Source organism: Cetorhinus maximus, chromosome 5, assembly GCF_964194155.1.
Source record: "Cetorhinus maximus chromosome 5, sCetMax3.hap1.1, whole genome shotgun sequence".
NCBI lineage: Eukaryota > Metazoa > Chordata > Chondrichthyes > Lamniformes > Cetorhinidae > Cetorhinus > Cetorhinus maximus.
The window spans coordinates 75,997,290-76,006,411 of NC_135883.1; positions in this window are offsets into that span (position 1 = coordinate 75,997,290).

Consider the following 9,122-nt stretch of genomic DNA (forward strand, 5'->3'; position numbering starts at 1 on the left):
CCCCCACCCCCCTCCCAATCCCCATAACCAGCCATCAGCCCGCCCAGTGAAGCCTGCCAGGCTGAACAATGGGTCTCCCCTGCTGTGGGTATAGTCCCAGGGATGGTCATTCATTGGCCACTTAAGAGCCCATGACCATGGCATGCTACCCAATTTTATGGCCACCCCGACTGCCAACTCTACCCCAGAAGGCCGTAAAATCCAGGCCATAATTAATTTCCTTCTGGTAGGTCCAGTTGAATAGGCCTGCTCAGGCCTTCCATTGAAATTGCAGTTTGGGTCCTGATATCAACATTAGGCACCATATTTAAACAAGACTCTGCTGTCTTCCTGTGGGTGTCCCACTTGCCTGATCAACAGGTTAACATTTAGACATGGCAGGTAGGCAGAAGGGGGGTAAACTCTTGTCTTCATATTAACTGCTGTCCTGGTTGGTTTTAATTAGGGTATGGGGCAGCGGGGGGGGGGTGGGGGGGTTGGTCTTTCAGGCCAAAAGATAGTTGTTATCTACATATCTCTTTTAGTTCCCAGACTAACTGGATAAAAGAAAATCTATTTGAGGGTTACCTCCCAAAGGTACTCCATTATATTAATAATTGAAATCTATTTTCCAATAGCAGACTTCATAAATTAAATCTGAAATGGTTTACTTAATGAATGCCTGACAACATGCATTAGATCCAGAAAGCTGAGTGCACTCTCTGAATCCAGAGTCAAGATCTGCGCACATTAAATATATACTACCAGCTGTGAGAAAGAAAGTGCTTTTTTTTGTTCAAAGCGATGACTTGAAAAATCGCAACCTACTTTTGTGGTGAAGGATAAAATTCCTTTGAGATTAAGAGTTTGCTCTTCTTAATGGACTGTGATAGATCAAGAAGCAAAGTGCAGTCTCACTGAATCAATGCTTCAAACTTCAAGGAAGAAAATCAAGCAATTTATAAAAGAACAAAATTTGAAATTCCATTTTGAGACTAAGAGAAAAGATGCATGAAAAGGAAGGTGCTCAGTAAAGTTGGGCAGAATCGTCCCAGATTTGCAAATGTTTTCCCCACCAGCCACAATGTGGCTTCTCACGCTGTTATCGTCCCAAACCCGCCGCATTAATTATGCATTCCCAGGAAACACACCGTTTCCATGGTGGGCGGGCTTTCATTCACCCACCGTGCCATCACCTCACCACTTCATCACGCCGGGCACCATATTTAAAGTGCAGCTGTGCACACACCTCTCAGTGCTTCCAGCCCATGACTGCTGCACAGAAGACATGGCCCCGAAAGGCAAGAAGACTGCAGCCCCCAGGTTCAATGGTGCATCCCTCGAGCACCTTTTGGACGCAGTGGAGGTTCGCTGTGATGTCCTCTACCCCTGCTCTGGCCACAGGATGGGCAGCAACATCACCAATCCGGCTTGGGAGGCAGTGGCAGCGGTGGTCAGTGCCAATGCAAAAGAGGACAGCCACCCAGTGCCACAAGAGGACGAATGATCTCCTCCGTTCTGCCAGGGTAAGTCACTCTTCTCAACTCACACACTCACAAACCCATCACACATCCACAGGGATCTCACTCACTGCCAGTTCAATGGACATCACAATTCACTCTCTCACACACACAACTTCATTGTCCTCATCCCGTCCATGGGACCACTCTCCACCCATACATGCCAGGCATCTCATCATCTGGCCTGGCAGGCATCCTGCTTATATGCTTTCCATCCGTATTCATGCAGGACAAGCTGGCACAGAACAACAGGGAGAGGTCGCAGACTGGTGGAGGAATGCCTGAAATCAAGGTCCTCATGGACTTTGAAAACAGCCATCCAGCTGGCCGGTGATGACCGGGACCGGTCCAGTGTTGATGGTGAGGTCAGCGTTGCTCTACCAAGTGAGGATCCAGCAGTGCAACATCCATCAGACAACCATGCTGCGAGTGATATGTCCTGTTTCACAGGCCACTGCCATGCACTAATTATCTCCCCTTGCTTTTGCAGGTACTTCTGACAAACAGCCGACAGAGTCCATGACCCAGGGCCTCCAATCAAGCCCTGAAGAAACCTCTGAAGAGGAATCTGGACACACCCTCCCTGAACTCCCATCACAGCGCTCAGCCACACCCTCCACCGGTGCAGAGACACACATCTCGGTGGACCTAGCTTTAGAGCAGCCTCAAGGTGACAATCTGGTGAGCACATCACACTGTCTGATCCAAGCAGGTGGTGTCAGGGGCTTCCCAGGTCCCCGGCACTCGGAGGACTGCTGGAGGCCAGAACTTTGCTGAGTCCGAGTTAGATGAGGAGCCTCTGGACTCGGTCATGTCACAGTTGCTGGAGTTACAAATGCAAACTCGGGAACATTAGGAAGGGATGTCCACTGCACCCCTCGGATTGCAAGGCACGATGGTGGAGTTCCTCTGCCTTCAGTCTGATGCGATAGTGCCGGCATACCAACGCACCAAGCTCAACACAGATAGGATAGCAGCTGCCATAGGAACCTTTGTCCAGGACGTCGCTCCTGCACTGCTGCACGGGCTTAACTCCATCGCTGACGCCATAGTTGGCCTCCAAAAGTGTGTACGCGAGAGGGGTGCGGGGAAGCTCAATCTCACTCCAGTTACCCCTTCTCCTTATGGAGTCAACCAGGGGCTCTTGGGCACCCATAGGGAGGAGGATCAGCAGGTGCACACCCCAGAGCCATCCATCCAGGTGATTCCGGGAACGTCCAGCCCAACCAAATCCCCACTTCCTGTGACCGCCGCAGCTCCAGCTCCACAGGCCGAGGAGGGTGCCACTACCACACAGCAGGACCCCAGAAGCAGGCCGGGGCCCTCCACATCTTGGCCCTCCAGAGGATGCCCGCCAAGGTCATCACAGACAGGGTGTTGCAGTCAGCAGGCTGCCTCCACCTCTGCTGTGGATGTCAGGAGAGCACCAACACATAGTGCCAGGGCTAGGAAAGGTAGGTAAAAGTAGTTGCACAGCCTGGGCATGGGTGTTAATCACTTGTACATAATGTTCACTATTGTCAAAAAACTCCGAAGAGTATCTCCCTGCCTGTGGCTCCTTGTTCTGATGAGCAGAGTTCGTGTCACTCAGATGTGAAACCTTTCTGCAAAGATAAAGGCAGGTGTCTCAGTCTAGGGCCTCTTCCCTGTGCTCAGTGCAGTCTACAGACCAAAGTGATGGCACGGCCTTGCACTCCCTGGATACATTAGTGGTGCCTGCACCTCGATGGTGCTGGTCATTGCTGCCAGAATATCGTGGGCAGGTGCCACAGAGTTCCGCCATTCTCTCTGTGTGCTCTCAGCACCTTTAAGGTGAGGCAGGCCCAGATTTCTTCAGCACCTGAACCCTTCAGGAGCACTGAGCTCCTGAAGGGGTCAGGTGCTGAAGGCGGACAAAGGATCAGATGCTTTTAAAGTTTCATGGCTGCGTCTCCATAACATGACCCTAATCACAGAACGCAAGCATGCTTCCCTCAGCCAGGCATGAGTCAGACATTCTCAGAGGTTATGTGAAGATCTATGGAGTGTCCTCACTGCATGTTGTCATCATCCTCTACAAATCTAGCAACTCTGAGGGCCTCCTGAGCGTGCCGTCCTCGTCTAGGCAGTGCAAGAACCTCATCACTATCATCGTCACCTTTAAAGACCTCCTCACCCTCATCCCCGTCGATGTCCTCCTCATCGGAGGAGACATGCAGCTCCTCCATCTCCTTCTCCGCCAGCTCCTCTCCTGTTGCAGTGCCAGGTTGTAAAGGGCACAGCAGGAGACGATGATGCGTGACACCCTCTGTGGGCTGCATTGCAGGGCTCCACTGGACCACTCCAGGCACTGGAATCTTAATTTCAGCATCCTGATGGTTTGCACCACCAAGTTGTGAGATGCAGCATGAGCCTCGTTATAGCGCTGTTCTGCTGCAGTCTGAAGCTGCCGCACTGGTGTCATCAGCCACAGCCTTTGTGATAAACCCTTGTCCCTGCAGTCTCTGTGGACCCTTAAAATATGTCAGGGATCTGTGACCAACTGAGAATTTCTATACTGCAGCAGGATTACTTGGTCCACTTATCCTTGTGTTCAAATAACTCATGGCCCCACTCCTCCCTATCTCTGTAAGCTCCTCCGGCTGCACAACACTCTGAAATATCTGTGCTTATCTGGCTCCTTGACCATCCCCTATTTTAATCACTATTGGTGGCCGTGCCTTTAGTTGGCTTGGCCCCTAGCTCTGGAATTCCCTCCCTAAACCCCTCCGTCATTCACTCCTGCATTCTTTAAGGTGCTCCTTAAAACCTACCTCCACCTATCTTAATATCATTTTTTTGTGGCTCAGTATCAAATTTTATTTGATAACCCATGCCTGTGAAGTGCCTTGGGATGTTTTAATCCATTAAAGGTGGAAGTTGTTGTTGTATTTATGACTTAACCAACAGCCTTTGAAAGGAAGGCTGGAGGCCTCCACCAAAATTAAAAAAAGACATTTAGCCGAATGTGGAGCTGGGAGAAGCAGGAGCTTCTCAACCTTCATTTAAATGAGTGGGCTATGACTACTCAACTCACACCCTCTCATGATTACTCGCAGTCCTACACCTCCCGGACTTACCTGCAGCCCTTGTCCTGTATCATAGCTGGCTGAATTTGCTCCACCAACCAGTTTAGCCTTCCACATCCCTTCACTGTCACCAGTGACCGATAAGCTACCTATGGGTCCACAGCACAACACGGAGCACAACATGCAGCATACCACATAACACAACACAAATCACAAAACACGCAGCACAACATGTGTTTTGTGTTGTGTTTTGTGTTATGCTGCATGTTGTGCTCCGTGTTGTGTTTTGTTTTATGCTGCGTGTTGTGTTCCGTGTTGTGTTTTGTGTTGTGTGCCATGCATTTCACTAGTCCTGTGCTAATGAGTCTGGCAGATCCATTGTACGTAATCTGTGTCGTTGTGTGTTATGCTGCGTGTTATGCTATGTGTTGTACTGTGTGTTGAGCTGCATGTTGTGCTGTGTGTTATGTTGTGCATTGTACTGTGTTCTGCGTGTTGTGCTGTGTGTTGAGCTGCATGTTGTGCTGTGTGTAATGTTGTGCATTGTACTGTGTTCTGCATGTTGTGCTGTGTGTTGAGCTGCATGTTGTGCTGTGTGTAATGTTGTGCATTGTACTGTGTTCTGCGTGTTGTGCTGTGTGTAATGTTGTGCATTGTACTGTGTTCTGCATGTTGTGCTGTGTGTTGATCTGCATGTTGTGCTGTGTGTAATGTTGTGCATTGTACTGTGTTCTGCGTGTTGTGCTGTGTGTTATGTTGTGCATTGTGCTGCATGTTGTGCTGTGTGTTATTGTTGGATCCAATTCCCTGTTTTGTTGGGGCTAAAGGATCTGGGTTGCACGCTTGTTTTGGGGTGACCGAGCTGGTACCAAGACAGAGAAGATCAGGAGATCGTTGTTAGAATAAACTCATGCAGTTTATTTACAAACTAAACTCTGCAGCTACACTTGTGCGCTCACAACATACAACTCTGTCTTTATTCATCAGTGTCTAACTCAAGACTCCTCACATAGAGGTAGCCTGTGCTACTCTGATACTGAGTATTAAGATCATGTGATCTTACATTACAACGTTTGTCTTAAAGGTATATTACATATCAGATTACTACAGTTCTGTTGTGTGTTATGCTGCGTGTTGTGCTGTGTGTTGTGCTGCATGTTGTGCATGTTGTGCCGCCTGTTATGTTGTGTATTGTGTTGTATGTTATGTTGCGTGTTGTGCTGCATATTGTGTTATGTGTTGTGCTGCATGTTGTCCTGTGTGTTGTGCTGCATGTTATGCTTTGTGTTGTGCAATGTGTTGTGCTGCATGTTGTGCTGTGTTATGTGTGTTGTAGTGCATGTTGTGTTTTGTGTTGTGCTGCATGTTGTGCTGTGTGTTTTGTGTTTTATGTTTTGTGTTGTGCAATGTGTTGTGCTGCATGTTGTGCTCCGTGTTGTGTTTTGTGTTATGCTGCATGTTGTGTTTTTGCTGTGTTGTGTGCATGTTGTGTTTTGTGTTGTGTTGCGTGTTGTGCTGTTATGTTTGTATTTTGCTGCATATTCTGCTGCGTGTTGTGCTCTGTGTTGTGTTTCATTTATGCTCTGTGTTGTGTTTTTGTTATGTTGTGTGCTGTGCTGTGTGTTATGTCGTTTGGTTTTCTGCGTGTTGTGTTTTGTGTGATGTTGCGTATTGTGTTTTGTGTGATGTGTGTTGTGTTTTGTGTGATGTTGCGTGTTGTGTTTTGTGTGATGTTGTGTGCTGTGCTGTGTGTTATGTTGTTTGTTGTGCTGCTAAAATAAATTTCTAGGGCTGTCCATGTGGTTTGGCAGGTAAATGTCCTAACTGGGTGCCTTATATCTTCTTTTACCTTAAAAGATTGTTTAAATCTTATCACAGTTTGAGATGTTTGATCATAGAAAAGATTGAGGAGTTTAGTTATTTGAAAGGGTTGTGTTTTAAAATAAAATGAATTTACACAGATTTAAAAAGGTAAAGTGCGGCTGGCATTGAATATGTGCATTGAAGGCACAACTGATACAATTAGAGTCAACCATCCCAATGGTCAAGGTGGCCTTAATTCCCTTGAGAATAGCAGGGCTGTTGATAAGCCTATTGGAGAATCACTCTGTGGAGGGAGTTGGTATCTCCCCAGCCTCCTCTTGACTGGGAGAATAAACATTCCACTTTTGAAAATACTTAAGATGCCACCTCATGACATGTGCAAGGCTGGGGGTTAGATTGAGGAGCATGGGAGTTGAAAGGCTGGGGTTCAGGAGATTGGCAACCTGGATGAAGCATTGGGGCATGGTTTGCTTCATGCTCTGAGTTATTGCATGAAACTCACTGGCAGGGTATCAGTGCCTTGAACATTTCCTCCTCTATGGCCTTTGGTCACCTGGCCCTTGGTGTCTACATGTGAGTGTCATGCAGCAGATGCCATGCAATCCCTTCTGGCAATTCTGACTCCCACCCCCTGCCTTATTTCATGGACAATTATGTTCGATGATTCATCATGTTGAGCCCCCTCTCCTAGCTTAGTCTCTCACACTCTGAGCTGGTGTTTAATAGATCACATCAAGTGATGATGCAACTCAGGAAGGTTGGCCTCCTCTTCCTGACGTGGCAAAGAGGTGTTCAGATTTTCCACAACTACAAGGAAAAAGAGGAACAAGGGTGAGCATTTAGTGTGAAGGGACAGCAGAGAGAGAAGTGGCTGGAGAAAGCAGTTGCAGTTTGTCATGCACAGTGCACAGAAGAAGATAGAAGTAAGAATAGAAAAAGATGATTAGGTGTGAAGGAACCTTATACGACATTTCTTCCAGTGTTAGCACTCACCATTGCCATAACTCTTCCCTTGCCCATGATAGCCAGCATGATTTCTTCCATGAGGACAGGGTGTTCAGATGGGCATCAGTGGCAGCTCAAATGATAAGTTGTGCAGAACTTCCTCATGATAGAAGTGTGTTAGTGACATCCTCGTGAGGTGTTTAGTGAATGTGGCTGGCATGGTGGAATAGTTAGGATGGTGTGTAGCGCTGAATAGATGAGCATGAGGAGAAGGAATTTGGGTGAAGTGTTTGTAGTAAAGTGAAGGGAAACGTTGGAGGAGACTATTATGAGACTGGAGATGGTGGGGATGACAGCAAATAATGAGAGAGCAGTATTCTTACCCTGGCCACTCCAGTTAGATCATTGAATTTCTTCTGACATTTCAGCCATGTCCTGGGAGTTAGGATGCTGCCACATACCTTGCCTGCGACCTTTTCCACTGGTGGCAAAGATCTTTCTATCCCTTTGGGTTACAGGGTTTCATCCCTCTGTACTCAACCTGGACCAGAGCCCCCAACTTGACAGCTGAATGCCCGGTCTGGACCGCATCAGGTATTTCTTTTTACAAGTTTCCCTGTTGCCAGCAGCCAGATTGCACCTCTCCTTTAATGCTGGATGCCTTTAAATGGTGTCAGTGAAGAAGGATTTTTCGCTCTGCCCCAAAAACAGGAGTACAGCCAATGAACAGTGATGAAGTATTGGTTGTACAGCTGAATCTCTATAATAAGGTCACAGCACTAATTTGATGTGGTACTAGGGACCATGTGAACAGGTGTATGCAAGGCTCACCCCACTCTGTGTATGCCTGTTTTTGGCTTTGTTCGAACTTCTAGACCACTAATAAACCTCTAACAACCCTGCATTTTTTCAGCATATAATGACTGTCAACAGAAATGATGAGAGAAAGCAGATTTGCTACAGCTGATTTGATACACCTTGATTTCTTTAGCAAGATGACAAAAGATTGTCTAATTATGACACAGCTGTAATAACGGCCTTTCACATTTCTCAAGCAACTAATGAGCATTTAATTAGTATAAATAATGAGCATTTTATTAATCCAGCTGTGGAGTGCAGAAAACTGTGGAGAAATGGCACAACAAATGTTGGCAAAACTTGTTTTATTAACTGCACCGTAGAGAGCCTTGTAGGTTGGAACATTGGGAAATAGATTTTTATCTTTGACATGGCATGATATGCCACAAGCAATAAGGATAGAGTTGGCGCTGTGCTAATTTTCCAGATGAACACCTAAACCCCTAATATGTCAGGCAGGATGTTTGCGCTTTCTGTGCCCCAGGCAGGCCACCTGCAAAGGCATTACTGGGATAAAGAATAGGCTGCAGCTTGGGTGCATGCCTCTCATTGCATGTGCTTCTTCAAGGTATCACTTCTGATGAGCAATTCCTCCTTGGATAACAAGATAACAGAATAGAAGGGAGCTAATCTAAACAGGAGGGGGCACCCTGGACATCATTGCATATAAAGAGTGTAGGGGCATTGGAGGAGGGCGAAGCCACAGACCTTTCTTGAACTCAGGGCTAGTATCATTCAATTTCTTGGGAGCATTTCCTCCCACCTTATTTTTTTTGCTGCAACACTGACATGGACCCCAGTGCAATAGATGCCTAACCTGTCCCCTTACCTCCCTATTGTCCAGGAGGTCAGTGGGGATTTGAGAGCAGGCCTTAGACAGAGGGTATGCATTTGTTAAAATTTTCAACACCCACCTCCAATCAAACCCCCACCCCAGTCACTTAATTTT